At 39.2% G+C, this 17,663-nt stretch overlaps 1 protein-coding gene across 2 annotated transcripts in view; it reads right to left on the bottom strand.

The window, feature by feature from the left end:
- Window positions 1-13,004, bottom strand: part of BAK1 (BCL2 antagonist/killer 1) — a 49,153-nt gene extending 36,149 nt beyond the window's left edge. For both annotated transcript variants that reach the window (XM_061632418.1, XM_061632416.1), the window contains exon 1: window positions 12,810-13,004. The gene's annotated coding sequence lies outside the window, so the exon portion shown is untranslated. The remainder of the gene's footprint in view (window positions 1-12,809) is intronic.
- Window positions 13,005-17,663: the final 4,659 nt, after the last annotated feature.

Below are 17,663 nucleotides of genomic sequence, written 5' to 3'. Positions count from 1 at the left end.
GAAAGGTTTACTTGGTTTCCATGTGATATCTTGGACCAATTCACACAAATTGCTGAAGGGCTAATGTATCAGTTCATAAACATGCCCCCATTACTTGGCTTTGTGCTTTTCCAACACAGAATGATGCATTCTAAATAGTTAATCTCCACTGGTCATTTTGTACAATTGTGCCATCATTGCACAAAGAAATTGTTATAGTGCAAGACAGTTGTATGAATTAACTCATTCATTGCCCCCAATTCCCTCTTTACAGCTTCTTGCCTCTCTCTAGCAAAAACAGAATGTTTCCAAGTAGCAAATATATGCAATCATGCTTCATTTATATTATTTAAACAGGCTGCAGAAGTCCTCAGCGCAGAATTTTTTTATTATTAGTTTTTTAAGCTCAGGATATATGCAACCCAGTGTATCATTAGAGCTTGCAAGACTTGAGATAACCATAAAACTGAACCTAGGCACATGGTTGGATAGCATGCACTCATAGTGCAAGTAACATCACGGGTGGGGTGTTTCTAGGAGCAAAGCTGAAACTGTCTTAATCTCCTTTTATTTTTGCCATATTGCCAAGAGGTGTAATGTGGCCTGCTAAAGAATGTAATGTTATACTTATAGTATTGAAAAGGTTTTTATTATTATTTATTTATTTATTTCATTTATACCCCGCCTTTCTTTCTATGATAGAAACCCAAGGCGGCTTACATACGGTTCCCAGGTGGTCTCCTCCCATCCAGGCACTGACCAGACCTGACCCTGCTTAGCTTCAGCAGGGAGCTGGCCTCATGTGCCTTCAGACCATGGCCTGGTGTTGGCTGTGACATTTGTTATTGTTTTATTACTGCTGTTGTATTATTTTATTATGAAATTGTTTTTGTAATTGTTGTTTGCTTTTGTTGTAAGCTACTTTGAGCACAGTTTTTTTTCTTTTTTCTTTTGTAAGTCGCTTTGAGTTCCATTTTAGGGGAAAAGCGACTAATAAATATCATTAACAAGGTTGGAGTAGCAATAAAGCAGGTACAATATAAAAGGTTAAATTATAAGAGGTTGTATTTAAGTAAAGTCTACTCAGACCCACTGAAATTAACATAAATTAGTCATGTCTATTAACTTCAATAGGTCTATACTGAGTAGGTCTAGGATTGAATGCCACCCATTGAATTCAACCAAGTATAAAATTGGATTATACTAATGACCCATTACTCTAGTATTTATGTATGTGGGGATAACAGAAGCTGGGGAAGAGAGAAAACAAAGTTTGAATTTTATAAAATGAGAGGGGAAAAGCAAAGGACAGAATCCTTCATATTGAGTTTTGCTCTACAGATTTCTACAACTTGTGTTTTTCCTTCCACTGGGATTCCAAAGCACTTGTAGCTAAAATACACCCATCACAAATCCAGTCATCACTTGTGCTGTTAACTAGAAGCTTAATCAGTGGAGGTTTATCAAAGTTTTACTCAGTGTTCTAATTTTCATTAGCACACACATACAGTATTTCATATGCCAAATATTCAACGTAGCGGAATTAACTCTAATGGGCTAGCAGGAAGCATTCAATATACAATCCAATTCCCAAGAAAGGGGATCCTAGGGAATAAAGTTATTTATTTATTTATTATTTGATTTATATCCCACCCTTCTTCCCAGCAGGAGCCCAGGGCAGCAAAGTGCTAAAAACACATAAAAACATCATAAAAACAGACCTTAAAATACATTAAAACAAAATAACTTTAAAAACTTTTTTTTAAAAAAAAGGCTTTAAAAACATCTTTTTAAAAGAGTTAAAAACATATATTTTTAAAAAAATATTAAAAGCAATTCCAACACAGAGAGAGACTGGGATAGGTCTCAACTTAAAAGGCTTGTTGAAAGAGAAAAGTCTTCAAAAGGTGCCAAAACTATAAAAGAGATGGTGATTATCGAACTATTGCCTTAATATCCCATGCAAGTAAAGTAATGCTCAAGATTCTACAACAAAGGCTCTTACCATATATGTTAGAAAGGGAAGAGACACCAGCAAACATACATTGGATAATGGAAATGACCAAGGAATTTCAGAAGAAAATCACCCTGTGCTTTATAGATTACATCAAAGCCTTTGATTGTGTAGATCATGAAAAACTATGGGATGCTTTAAAAGATATGGAGGTGCCACAGCATCTGATTGTCCTGATGCACAACCTATACTCTGGACAAGAGGCTACTGTAAGGACAGAATATGAAGAAACCGATTAGTTCCCAATCGGAAAGGGTGTGAAATAGAGGTGTATTTTATCACCCTATTTGTTTAATCTATATGCAGAACGTATCATACGGAAAGTGGGATTGGACCAAGATGAAGGAGGTGTGAAAATTGGAGGGAGAAATATACATAATTTAAGATAGGCAGAGAACACCATACTACTAGCAGAAACCAGTAATGATTTGAAATGAATGCTGATGAAAGTTAAAGAGGAAAGCACAAAAGCAGGACTGAAACTGAACGTCAAAAAGACTAAAATAATGACAACAGAAGATTTATGTAGCTTTAAAGTTGACAATCAGGACATTGAACTTGTCAAGGATTATCAATACCTTGGCACAGTCATTAATCAAAATGGAGACAGTAGTCAAGAAATTAGAAGAAGCCTAGGACTGGAAGAACTAGAAAAGGTCCTCAAATGCAAAGATGTATCACTGAACATTAAAGTCAGGATCATTCAGACCATGGTATTCGAATCTGTATGCATGGATGTGAAAGTTAGACAGTGAAAAAAATGGACAAGAGAAAAATCAACTCATTTGAAATGTGGTGTTGGAGGAGAGCTTTGCAGATACCATAGACTGCAAAAAAGACCAAATAATCGGATGTTAGAACAAATTAAACCAGAAGTATCACTAGAAGCTAAAGTGATGAAACTGAGGTTGTCATACTCTGGACACATAATAAGAAGACATGATTCACTAGTAAAGACACTAATGCTGGGGAAAACAGAAGGAAGTAGAAAAAGAGGAAGGCCAAACAAGAGATGGATTGATTCCATAAAGGAAGCCACAGATCTGAACTTACAAGAGCTGAACAGGGTGGTTCATGACAGATGCTCTTGGAGGTCACTGATTCATAGGGTCGCCGTAAGTCGTAATCAACTTGAAGGCACATAACAACAACAACAATTCTCCTTCTGGCACCTAACCTCTTTTCCTCTGTGCTACAGAAACTGATCATACACAGACAAAAGTAATACCTCACTGGTGCTCTTGTAATGGCTGCCAGTAGAATTATGATTATCTAGCGCCATCAGTGAGCATTGTACTTTACACTGTAAGAGGCCAGTCTCTTCCCCCTCTGTAGTCTTAACTGCAAATCATTCTGAATAATACTACTAATTGTTATAAGCATTTGTACAGCACATTTCAACTACGCAGGAACTTATTTGTGGACATGAATACATCAGGAGGAGAAAATGTTCCCAGCAAGAACTCCTCAGTTTTGTGTAATTGAGGTAAGATGCTTATTTGCATAATACTTCAGATCACTTAACATCAATTAGCTATTACCCTTTAACATGTAGTCAACCCCCCATTGGGATTTCTAGATGGTGATAGACAATGGGATTTCTCCACTCTTTCCACACTTGCTTATGGAGTAAGGAGGTATTCCAGTATGTCTCAGTGACTGTGTGCTGGGAAGCAGGATTCGGTAGATATTATAGCTTAATTAACATGGACCACAAGGGTCAGAGGATGACCAGCTGTATATAAGGGTAATAAAGGGCATTGCCCTTTTAAAAATATTTATATTCTGCCCTCAGCTTTAAGTGATATATTCAGGGTACCTGACACCATATTAAAACAATCCAAACACAGTTTTTAAAAAATAACCCACAAATCAAGCTGGAGTCAACTAAACAGATATTGAAAGTTCTAAAGGCACCAGCTAAGAATGGATTAATCTGGCCCACAATGATTTTTGTTTCCACAGGAGAAAGTGAGTCAATTGCCAGGAACCAGAAGCTGGCAGAAAGAATAACAGAGACTGTAAACTTGCTTATATTTATCAGAGGGTGTGTGTCATGCAGGCACTCTGCCTACTCAGTGCCAACTATAAACCAGACCTTTGCCTCATCTGTGCTTCCAGCTTCTACAGTACGCGCACGCACACACTTTGAAAACTAATCTCATTTCCTTCTGCACCCAATCCCCTCAAGCAACATTCTCTTTGTCAAAATCCTGCCCAAGGCCTGTCTTACAGAAGTGGTCCATAGAAAGAAATAACTAGAGAAGATATCTGGGTACATTTGGAATCAAATAAACCTAGTGGTTCTAAAGTGACAGAGGCTACCAAAAAAAGGAGGGGGATCTCTAAAATCATTTGACACAGATCAGTTATTCTTCTTTACCACGATCAGGAGGATTAAAGAGAGGTTAGAAGGTGGGGTTTCATTGCGAAGTTATGGGTGAAGTGGAATTCTAATTTGAACTCATGACTATGAAAAATGGGAATGGTTGGTGATAGTCATTCCAGATCCAACAAATGGGACCTGCACAGTAGTATAGTGGCAAATTCAGAAGTGGACGGTCACGTTATCAGGGGTGTAGTCGTCCTGGGTCGCAGACCACGTGGTCTTAGACCCCTTACTTTTTGGGGTGCAGGGTCCCAACGTCTCCAGCATCCTATGAGCCAATCAGCATGAAAGGGGAGTGTGTTAGCCACTGAAAAGAGTCTTCTAACATGCTTCCTTGTCCTTTCCTATTATTTGGAGCCAATAACATACATCCCTAGGAGCCAATCAGCATGAAAGGAAAGTGTTAGCTACTGAGAAGAGTCTTCTCAGTGGCTGGCTCACCTCCTTTCACTCTAATTGGCTCCAGTCAGCAGGAGAGGATAAGCAAGCATGATTGGCTCCAGCTAGCAGAAAAGGACAAGAAAGCATGTTAGAAGACTAATACACTCCCCTTTCATGCTGATTACCTCGTAGGATCCTGGAGACTTAGGGACCCTGCTCCCCCAAAAGTTAGGGATCTGAGACACCCCCCCAACCTGGACCTGCACCAAAATATTGCAGCGTAAAGTGTTCCTATACAGAGTTCCAACCAGCCAGCCATGCCCTTTTCCAAGACACTCCATTCCAACACCAACACCCCATTTCAGATTTTCAGCCAGCTTACTCCTCCTCACTGGGCTGTATTAACATAATGCATAACAAAGGCCATCTAGTCCAGCATCCTGTTCGCACAGTGGATAAGCAGAAGTCTATGGAAATCCTACAAACAGGACCTGAGTGTAACTGCACTCTTGAGATTGCCAGCAACTGGTATTCAGAGGCTTAGTGCCTTCGCCAATGGAAGCAGAGGATAGTCATCATAACTAATAGTCATTCATAGTGTTATCTCCCATGAATTTGTCTAACCCTTTTATAAAGTCATCCAAAGCAGCCTTGACTATCCCTTTTCAGAGTAACTCCATAGTTTAACTGTATGTGTATAAAGAAACACCTCTTTTGGCTTATCCTGATTCTTCCAACGTTCAGCTTCACCGAATGGCCCAGGCTCTAGTATTGTAGGAGAGGGTTTATCCAAAGCCTTGTGATTCCTCCCTTGTCTGTGGATGGTACCATTTTGGCTACATAAGGATCAGCACTTGAAGAATGAGTTTACTATTAGTATATATAATGACTGAGAGTACAGAGTTGTGACCCTGCATTTATGGTTAAGACCAGGGCACTCTCCTGATCTTTCTCTGCTCACATATCCTGATGCACCCTCCACTGTCTCAAGGTCTCCTGCTCCCTCAGAAGTCCCTGCCCTTTCTCCCTTGCTGCTCAGTATGTGTGCAACTGCCTCTTGGAACACCCGTGTAAAGCCATCTCTCTTACTTACTTTCAAACCCCACCTTTTCTATGTCACACAAACACATAGTTCTGTTCTGTTTCAGCTCAGCCTGTAACGAAGGCTGCATACACTAGCTATTTAAAGCACCCTTAAAGCACATCTTCCCCTAAAGAATCCAGAGAGCTGTAGTTTACCCCTCAGACTTACAATTCCTAGCACCTGTAACAAACTACAGTTCCTATGATTCTTTGAGGGAAGTCACATGCTTTAAATATAGGGTGCATATGCCGCCTCAGCACATACAAATGAAACAACAGCATATGGCTTCTCAGTTTACCCTTGCCACCATTTCCCTTCCCTATGTTATGTCTCTCAAATTTTAGATTGAGTTCCTTGGGGCAAGACCTAACCTTCTGTACTCTGCGAAGTACCATGCACGCTGATTAATCATGATGACGATGACAATTATGGTATAGTGCTATAATTTGAAATGTGGTGTTGGAGGAGAGCTTTACAGATGCCATGAACAGAGAAAAAGACAAATAATTGGACGTTAGAACAAATTAAACCAGAATTATCACTAGAAGCTAAAATGATGAAACTGAGGTTGTCATACTTTGGACACATAATGAGAAGACATGATTCACTAGAAAAGACAATGATGCTGGGAAAACAGAAGGGAGTAGAAAAAGAGAAAGACCAAACGAGAGATGGATTGATCCCATAAAGGAAGGCACAGACCTGAACTTACAAGATCTGAACAGGATGGTTTAGAACAGATGCTATTGGAGGTTGCTGATTCATAGGGTCACCATAAGTCATAGTCGACTTGAAGGCACATAACAACAATTGTTTATTATTATATAAATAATTGTGAAGCTGCTAAACAATGTTGATAATAATTCAGATCAGATGCAGGTTCCAGCAAATTTGGGTGATTCCATTTTCAAAATGCAGGATATTCACAATTGTCAAGTTATTGTAGTGATAACAGAGACAGCCATTGAGGCTCCCCATCAATACCTCAAGTTAGCCACATTCAAATCCTCACCAAGTGTTTAACACCAAGAGTGCACACAGTTCAGTTATTTACAGCTGACTGCTGGAATGACAAATCACTTCTGTGGCATCTGGTGTGTAGTCCTTTTCTAGGAAATGCATATGCCTCCTTAAAGCAAGGAAGCCTCCTGCCATCCCCTTTCCTTTATCATAGTGTTTCAGCAACACAAATTTCCAGCAATGTTTTACTGCAAATTGCAAGGCAAGGAAATGATATGGAGAATATAAGCAAAGTCGATTAGGAGACAGGTTTTCAAACAGCTTGGAAATTAAATTTGAGGCTGCTTTAAAAAAGGGATTCCAGTTTCCTCAGTTTCTAAGAAACACCATACAGCTGGCCAGACAAATAGTGTATGCTTGGAATGTCCCAAGTCTTGGCTATGTATATAAAGGGATTTATTCCAGGGAAGGAACTGAACTGGCAATTCCAAAGTAGTCCTTTACCAAGGACTCATAATTTCTGTGAATGAATGAGAGTAAGGCAGATAACCAAATATTTCTTTTCTGAAGGGAAATATTGAATGCGATTGTGTGGCAGATCCCAGCTAGCAACATGAATCAGCCCACCATCTGAAGCCTACTAAAATGTGGTTTGGTACAGTGGCATACCAAACAGTCTAGCTTTGGGACTGGCTGCTCCTTCACATGATGGCTCAAGCCAGGAGCTGCTATATAATCAAATGAAAAGCCACTGTCAGGGAGCTCAGGATTTGCCTTTTGATCTTCTCCCTTTTCTTGTGAATTTATTTGCAGGAGGAATATATTTCATGGTACTTCCCCTCTGCCCTGTAACAGCTTTTGATTTGGAGTGTTAATATAACATTAACATTCCAAGACCAATTTCTCCATCTATGTTCACTGCATATTACTGGTCTTGAATAACCCCAAAATTCAATACTTTAAGAAAAATGTTATCACATGTTTATACTAATGTAAACCAGAGAAAGGGTAATTTCATGGGGATCAACTGTTTGACATAGCTAAACCTAGCAAAATTGTTTCTACATTTTCATGCTTAGAATGAAGAGTCCTCTGTTACACCTGAAACATTTGTATGCAAGTAACCAAATTTACTTCAATAAAAGATATTTGTTCATTTTTGGTATGGTTGGCCTAAGTGCAGATTGTGGTTGGCCTACGTGCAGAAAAGGCCTATACTTGAATATGGACCCTCCCTTATACAAGGATGCTTTGATTGTTAGATTTGCTTTCCATCACTATCACAAGTCAAGATTTTGCTTCTTGATCCAGTTTCTATCCTACCATTACCAAATGTGCCTCAGTATATCCATTCGGTATATCCACTTTTGACAACTCTGCAAAACCTCAAAAATAATCTATTATATTGAGATTAAGAATTTATAGCTGCAACCCTGAAAATATTTACTGGGGCAGAGACAAGGAACCTCAGGGCTAGGTGGCTGAGTGTGGCCTTCCAGTCCTCTCTATCCATCCCATGGGACTCTACCCAAGATGTGATCCACACTAGCCCTCCTTCATGCCCTTCTCAAGTGCTTTTCCTGGCTGGAGAGTGACCTGAACTGTGATCATGCCTCTTTGCATATCTAGACAAAAGATGGAGAGATTTTGGAGCTGGGGTGTGTGTGTACAAAAGTCCGGTTTCTATCCATCACTTTGGGATACCTCATAGGAAGCCATTCATAAATGAAATAATAATTTTGTGTGGCTAGATAGATGCTTGTTGTACAAAGATAAGAGTCACATCTGTTGCTCCACCCACATTTGCCTCTGGTCCAGCCCATTACTAGCATGCAGCACCCAGAAGATAGCCTCCAAGGGAATGCAGCCCTTGAGGTTAAAAGGCTCCCCTCTCCAGTACTAGGAAGTAAGTCCTATTGAAATCAATGGGGCCTATTTCCGAGGGAACTTGGTTTAGCTAGGGCTGCAAGTGTTATTAGCTGTATACACAGGACATTTACATTAACATAGTCTTGAAAAATATGCATATTCTTCACCTGTTCACCCCCTGCCTTCACTTTCCACTCCTTGCTATGCTATTTCCCTGTTGGATTATAGGTTCGCAGTCCCTTGGGACAGCAAACTGTCCTTATACTTATACTTTACAAAGCACCATGCACAGAGATGGCATTACATAAATAAGGTCATATCAGTATTATAATTGTTCAGTTATAGTGATATGTAAAAGCTTGTGTAGAAGGGAGCATGTAAACTCAACACTGATTTTGGGGGCCACTTCTGCTAGATACTCTTATGTTTGACCAAATTATAAGACAACATGAGCCACTAGAAACAGTGCTGGAAAAATCTCAAATACTTGAACGTCCAAGCTATCGAGAAACAGTACGCTGCCACCTGAAACAGTCTCCCCACTCCAGTCCCGATTTCAAAATGCATTCCATTGTAACCATTTCCAGAGGAGTAGTCATGTTTGTCTGTGGTAGCAAACACAACAAAGAGTCTTGTGGCACCTTAAAGGCTAATAAATGTATTGCAAAAGCTTTTGTGGCTTAGTGTCAATTTCATCAGATGCATGAGGTTGTTATGTTCGGTTAGAGGTACCTGGGCACAGGACAGTGGTTCCCAAATATGTTCCCTCTTCAGACCACTTGAAAATTGCTGAGGGTCCTTCATCCTTTTCCTGCCTATGGTAGCAATTGTCATTCCATAACATTCACATTTTAATGCAATATAATAAATAAGATGTAATAAAAGTACAATTAAAAGTATGAATATTCAACGCAATGGATGTGCTGTCTCCCATCTTCAACCACAAATCCACAGACACGCCATGGACCACCTCAATGAAGCTTTCAGACCACTGGTAGTCCACACATCATAGTTTGAGAACCACTGGTATAGGAGAGAAGAATGTAAACAGCGAGATCAAATGGCAATGGAATGCAAAAAAAAAGTCTGACAATTACACTAAAGTTTAAATGAAAGGTACATTGAAGGAACACATGCAGGATTCATTAATCTGCTCATCTTCCAATTTGATATATGCTATAATCTGCCACCAATGTCCTTCTGTATTTTATATAGGACAAACAGGCTAGTCTCTACACAAAATACATTGGCACAAACCTGACATCAGAAAAGACCATAGCAGAAACTAGTAGAACATTTCAACTACCCAAGGCACTCTGCAGTTGACCCAAAAGTAGCTGAGTATAGCTTTATCACGAAGTTCAATTCTATTACTTCTGGTTAAAACAGGGATTAAGACTTACTATTCCACTATGGGTATTAATTAACTTGGCAATGTCAGGATGATTGCGTTATCACTGCTGATGTGAATGTTCACCATGCTTATTTTGCATAATTTACTCTTTAGAAGATGTTTTTAAAGCTTTTTTTTAAAAAAATATGTTTTTTAAAGCTTTAAAAGATTTTTTAAAGATGTTTTGTTGCAATATGTTTTTAAGGATGTTTTTGTTTTAATATATTTTAAAGCCTGCTTTTATGATGTTTTAAAGTGCTTTTAGTGCTTTTGTTTGCTGCCCTGGGCACCTATGGGGAGGAAGGGCGGGATATAAATTAAACAAACAAACAAACAAATAAATAAATAAATAAATGTAGAATTGTCATAGATAGGATTGTTTGCATTTCATTGCCATTTGATCTCATTGTTTACATTCTTTTCTCTACATCTCCAACTGAGGAGAGCATACATTTGATGAGGTGGACTCTAGCCCATGAAAGCTTCTGCCATAATACATTTTGTTGTACCACAAAAATTCCTTGTTGTTTTTACAAAATGCATGTCACTGAGATTCTCATGAAAATAAAAACAACAGACATGAGGCCTATAATAGTTGTTTTATACAGGTCTTTTTAAAAGTAAACCCCACTGAGTTCACTGATAATTCCTATCAGGCAGGATTACAGCCTAAACAACATTAACAAGAAAAGCAAAACCGAACAGAAGAGATTGCCATCAAACTACCACACATGTTATGTGCCTGTCAAAAATTACTCTGGCTGGCTTCTATATACACACTAAGGTACGGAGGGAAGGGAAACAGAATTTACCAAAGTTCATGGATCAACTTTTGAGAAATCTCACTCCTCCCCAGTTCACCAGTGCCCTTATTCCTAGAGGACACCCCACTTGCCACATGGGAGGGTTAATTGAGGCAATTATTTGCTATTATTATGCAATTAGAACAGTGTCTGCAAACATTTTAAAACTTTTAGAAAAATGCAAGCCTTTATATACATATATTCAAGTGATCATACGATTATGCCACATGTTCAAAAACACCCTTAATGATTTGCACATTAAGTTGCAGTTTTGTTTGGAACTAATATATTATATTTTGAGCTAATATATTATAAGGTAGCCTATCCCACTTCCCTTTATCCCAAGTTCTTCTTGAATTTCTGTTCATTCAAATGGCTGATTTCTTCTTTGGCTTTTTCACCAACTTCAATGTTCCCCCAATTCAAATAGGATTTTTTTTGTACAGAAAGCTAAGACTAGTTTATACTCTAATTAGCAACTCACTGTAGTTAGTTAATGCAGCATCGTTATCTGGCATTGCTATTCAAAATGCCTATCAGAGCAGAACGCCCTTCTCAGATGTATGTTTTGTGTTAAATCTGGTTTTGTTGTTCCTAGAAAATCCACCAGTAGCCACGCACACTCCAGAGAAACCACCTTGCTCACTAAAACCCTCTGTATACTTATGAAGGCAGTAAGTACCACTGAAATCAAAAGGACCAATAATAAAAACATTTCTTATAAACTTATAAACCACCTCAAGAATGAGAAGTTGTACCGTAACAAACATGCACAGGATCTAGTTACAAAAGAGGTTGAATGTGCAGTTTTTGAAATTCTTGGGAAAGGGAGCTAGCCATTTCAAAAATGTAACATAAGTCTCAAACCTTTTCAGATATGGGACTCACCTTTAGCTCAAACATGCACTTGGAGGCCTCTATTTAATTTTTTACTACACACTTGCATGGTGCAAGTGTTGCTGTAGTGGGTCCAAATCCACCAGCTGAAGACCAATGGAAAAAACTGGGAGAAATAACTGTGCATTAAGAGCAAAAGGTGTGGTAGGCCTGATTAAGAGAACCGCACTTAACTGGAGTAATAACAATTGAAATTGCATCTCATTGCTGGGAAACTGTCTGGGACAAGTCATGCATCCCACAATTCAAACTCCCCATTTTTTGCAGTAGAGCAAGAGAAGTATTTGTTTCTCTTAAATAGTGACAGTGCTATATAAATAACAAATTACCATGAAAGTATATTGCTGTACTGATATAAGAAAAAAAAATGAGGATGCATCTTCTCCTAGATCATACTCTGGCCGCTCAGTATTCATTATTCAGGAATAACTTGTGGCACTGTGGGTCCCCAGCCACACCCTCTAAAAATAATTATAACCCTCACTTCACCCACAATCATGCACTGAAAAACCAGGCTGGATGACACGCTTCTCTTTCTCACACACACACGATTGGCAATACAACAGATTGTTTTCTGTGTTTTAAAGCCTTTCGGGATCTCGATACTCGTTTAGGCGAACGTGCTGTCTGGCTCTGGCCAGTCTCTCCACCAGAGTTTCTGCTCCTCCTCGGGGCGCAGCTGACCGTGCACTTGCTGCTCGGCGAGACGGCCATGTGCCGCTCGCAGACTGCCGCCGGGCTCAGCAATCGCTTCCTCTGAAGCGGGCCAGCCTCGCATCTTTGGTGCGCATCCAGGCTACCGAGAGGCCCTTCCAAGAAGCACGGTTTTCTTCTTCCCCCGGCCACTCCCCACTGGGAAGCCAACAGACCGGTGGCGTCGCAGTTCGTTCCCAGTTCCGGCCCAAAATGGAAATTTGAATTCTCCTTCGAAGAATATTCCTTCACTGATGCCAAATACCACCACTCACTGGACCGTAATTCCCCGCCGTCCCTTCTGCATTAATCGATCCCCCCCCTTAGCTGGTCGTGTTTTCACTCACCCTATTTGCAGGTGTTGGTCGCGACAACCGCACCCCTTCCAATAAGCAACCTTTTCCCCGATGTTCAAAAAGAAAAGGATGCGATCGAGCTAGCGCATCCCGATCCCCCTTCCTGCTTCTCAGCGGCTTCCTTTCCTGCTAGGAGGGGCAAGGCGAAAGACTAGAACGCGAAAGGAAGAAGTCAGTCAGCAAACCATAGATGCACACCAGCAAAGAGCTATATGAATATATTCAGCTCCCTCTAGCGGTTTCTCTACTGATAATCGCTAGATATTTACAATAGCAATATAGAGAACCGAAAAGAAGTTATTCCCTTCCTGCAGCTTTTTTTAAAAAAAACTCTGCAAAAGTTGATGTAAAATATTAATTATATATTTGTCAAATGTTACCCACCAGATTTCGGTATTTGACATCTGACATCTGACTTCAATACTTGATATTTTACATTAATTTATCAGCGATTATTGTTATTGTTAGACACTTGTGTTAGGAAGTGCACGGTAGCAAGGTATTTCATCTGTCCACTGATACAATAGTATATCCGCATGTTGCAACAACATTTTCCAAGTTACCATTTGACAGTTCAATTTATTGAGAAGGGAGAACTACTTAATAATGATACTAAATAATAATAATTTATTATTATTTTATTATTATTATTTTTCTTCTTTTTTCTGTTAGAATCTGCAAATATTTTTTTTCCAAAAAAGCAGTGGGACCTGCAATCCATCATCAAATCACCCGCTAAATTGCTCTTCTTCAGGGATTCTGCCTGCCAGCCATGTTCTCCACCAGGATACGATCCACTGTCAGGGGCCCAAGCAAGGCATCCCACTCCTCCCCCCCTTTTCCATTTTTTCCCCAACTGACACTCAGCATTCCATACCTACTGAGTATGCTCAATTCTTATTGGGCTATGTGGGTGGGGATGTTCTACCTTAGTTTTTGGCTGAGCATGCTGATACCTCCTTCTTGTTTCTCAGTGGCCCCATTGGGCTCCATTTCTGTCAGCACTCACCACCTGAGTTGGCTATTAGGGGGAGGGAGTGGTTAGCCATTGTCCCTAGCACTACCACATATTGCCAACATCAATGTTCAAAATTTAGTCATGCCAAAACCAGAACATATTTTTAAAACCTTGAATAATTAAACATCTAAATCATAAGGAGTTTCCACATTTTAAGAGTAGCACTTTGAGAAAAAGTGCTACACTTTTTTAAATTCCTTCACTATCCAGTGCATAAGAGGTCATCTCTGGCAGAACATAAGTAAGCAAAAATATTAATTTGAAAGGAATAGGTGTATATGGCTGGTCTGACCCTATCAAGCTGAGGCAATGTGGGATTTTACAAGTCAGAAAAGAATCATGTCACTAGAATGCAGCGGTATTATGTTTTCAGTTGTTGTTGATGTTATGTGCCTTCAAGTCAATTATGACTTATGGTGACCCTATGAATCAGTGACCTTCAATAGCATCTGTCATGAACCACCCTGTTCAGATCCTGTAAGTTCAGGTCTGTGCCTTCCTTTATGGAATCAATCCATCTCTTGTTTGGCCTTCCTCTTTTTCTGCTCCCTTCTGTTTTTCCCAGCATTATGGTCTTTTCTAGTGAATCATGTCTTCTCATTATGTGTCCAAAGTATAATAACCTCAGTTTCATAATTTTAGCTTCTAGTGATACTTCTGGTTTAATTTGTTCTAACACCCAATTACTAGTCTTTTTCGCAGTCCATGGTATACGCAAAGCTCTCCTCCAACACCACATTTCAAATGAGTGGATTTTTCTCTTATCCACTTTTCTCACTCTCCAACTTTCACATCCATACATAGAGATTGGGAATACCATGGTCTGAATGATCCCAACTTTAGTGTTCAGTGATACATCTTTGCATTTGAGGACCTTTTCTAGTTCTCTCATAGCTGCCCTCCCCAGTCCTAGCCTTCTTCTGATTTCTTGACAATTGTCTCCATTTTGGTTAATGACTGTGCCGAGGTAATCCTTGACAAGTTCAGTGTCCTCGTCAACTTCAAAGTTACATAAATCTTCTGTTGTCATTACTTTAGTCTTCTAGACATTCAGCTGTAGTCCTATTTTTGTGCTTTCCTCTTTAACATTCATCAACATTCGATTCAAATCATTACTGGTTTCTGCTAGTAGTATTGTATCATCTGCATATCTTAAATTATTTTTTCCCTCCAATTTACACAACTCCGTCATCTTGGTCCATTCCTTCTCGCTGTATACAGTATGTTCTGCATATAGATTAAATAAATAGGGTGATAAAAAACACCCCTGTCTCACACCCTTTCCTATTAGGAACCAATCGGTTTCTCCATATTCTGTCCTTACAGTAGTCACTTGTCCAGAATATAACTTACACATCAGGACAATCAGATGCTGTGGCACCCCAATTTCTGTAATCTATAAAGCACAGGGTGATTTCCTTCTGAAATTCCTTGGTCTGTTCCATTATCCAACGTATGTTTGCAATATGATCTCTGGTGCCTCTTCCCTTTCTAAATCCTGCTTGGATGTCTAGCATTTCTCGCTCCATATATGATAAAAGCCTTTGTTGTAGAATCTTGAGCATTACTTTACTTGCATGGGATATTAAGGCAATAGTTCGATAATTACTGCATTTCCTGGGATCCCCTTTCTTTGGAATTGGGATGTATATTGAACGCTTCCAGTCTATGGGCCATTGTTTAGTTTTCTATATTTCTTGATAATTTTTTGTCAAAATTTGGACAGATGCAGTCTCAATAGCTTGTAGCAACTCTATTGGTATGTCTGTCATCCTGGCATCTCTTTTATAGAGTTCTTCAGTGTATTGCTTCCAACTTCTTTTTTTTTCATCTCGGTCAGTTAATGTGTTCCCCTGTTGATTATTCAACATCCATACTCATGGTTTAAATTTCCCTTTCATTTCTCTAATCTTTTGGAATAGGACTCTTGTTCTTCCCTTTTTGTTGTCCTCTTCTATTTCTATACAGTAACTATTCTAATAGTTCTCCTTGTCCCTATGTACTACTTGCTGTATTGTTGCATTTAGGATTCTAACCGTGTATCTGTCTCCTTTTGCTTTCACTTTCCTTCTCTCTTTAACCATTTTAAGAGTTTCTTCAATCATCCATTGAGGTCTTTCTCTCTTTTTAACTAGAGGTATTGTTTTTTTACATTCTTCCCTGATAATGTCTCTGACTTCAGTCCATAGTTCTTCTGGTTTTCTGTCAAGTAAGTTTCAAGCCTCAAATCTGTTCCTTATTTGATCTTTATATTCTTCTGGGATGTTATTTAAATTGTATTTTGGCATTATGATTGCTTTGTTCTTCTTCTTTAGCTTTTCTCTGATTTTCAATACGACCAGTTCATGATCTGTACTGCAGTCGGCTCCTGGTCTTGTTTTTGCAGAAAGTATGGAACTTCTCCATATTCTGCTTCCAATTATATAATCAATTTGATTCCTATATTGACCAACTGGTGATGTCCACGTGTACAGTTGTCGGTTGCTCAAAAAATGTGTTTGCAAGAAACAAATTATTGGCTTCACAGAATTCAGTAAGTCTTTCTCCTGCTTCATTTCTGTCTCCTAAGCCCCATTTCCCCACAATTCCTAGTTATTCTGTTCGCTACTTTTGCATTCCAGTCCCCCATGATTATCATCGCATCTTGTTTTGGTGTGTGATCAATTTCTTCCTGTACTTCTGCATAAAATCTTTCCAATTTCTCTTCTTCTGCGTTTGCCATTGGAGCGTAGACTTGGATGATGGTTATGTTAATAGGTTTCCTGTTTAATCTCATTGATATCATTAGCTCAGACCTTGCATTATAGCTCCTAATTGCTTTTGCTACATCACTTCTCACTATTAAAGCAACCCGTTTCTTCTTAATTACTTATTACCTGCATAAAATATTTTGTAGTTGCCTGACTGAAAATGTCCCATTCCTATCCATTTTAATTCACTGATGCCAAGTATTGTAATGTTGATACATTCCATTTGTTGCTTGACAATTTCTAACTTTCCCTGGTTCATGCTTCTCACATTCCATGTTCCTATTGTGTGCATTGTACAACTCCGGACTCTCCTTTTGCGTTTGTGCGCATCAGCCTCTGGGCTACCTTTCGGCTTTGACCTAGCTGCGTCATTAGTCAGAGTGCTACCTGTACTTGTCCATTGTTCTTCTCCAGTAGCTCAGTGAGTTCCTTCTGACCTGGGAGTCTTTTCTTCCAGCGCTATCTCGTGTTGCATTTTGGATACTCTGTTTATAGGGGTTTCATAATAAGAGGTATTCAGAGGTGGTTTACCATTGCCTTCCTCTGAGTTTGGATGCATTTTAGTCTGGTGTCTCAGCTTTGACCATTCTGCCTTGGGTGCCCCTGCTAGGAGTCTAGCCTCGGTCTAGACTCCTGATGGCATTGCTCTCAGCTTCTATGTTTTCAGTTGACATACCCAGAAAAATAATAGGAAGATTGCTGAATGCTATTACTGCAATCACTGATGATTTTGCAATTTTAGCATGTACCTCCTTCTGTTTCTGATGCATTTTGCTCTGAAAAAATAATAAGGTGTCACACTGGAATGGATTATTTACTTGGATCCAGTATACAGGTTATATGAGAATACAGAGGATATACAACGTTTTAGCTTGACAGCAACAACTACTCTCCAGATGCAATTGTCAATCCTTGTGCTATTGTAAAGGTATTTGGAATACATAGTCTTTATGACCAAAAATCCTGTGGCACCATAACAACAACAAATTTATTGTGACATAAGGTTTCATGAGCCTCTTTGTGGCAGATGTATGAAAACTTTGTAATTAAACAGTAAATCATAATTGACACTTCAAT

The sequence above is a fragment of the Rhineura floridana genome, chromosome 6 (assembly GCF_030035675.1).
Source record: "Rhineura floridana isolate rRhiFlo1 chromosome 6, rRhiFlo1.hap2, whole genome shotgun sequence".
NCBI classification, from domain to species: domain Eukaryota; kingdom Metazoa; phylum Chordata; class Lepidosauria; order Squamata; family Rhineuridae; genus Rhineura; species Rhineura floridana.
The sequence above is the reverse complement of the archived record's forward strand: the minus strand, read 5'-3'. Positions and strand labels throughout refer to the sequence as shown.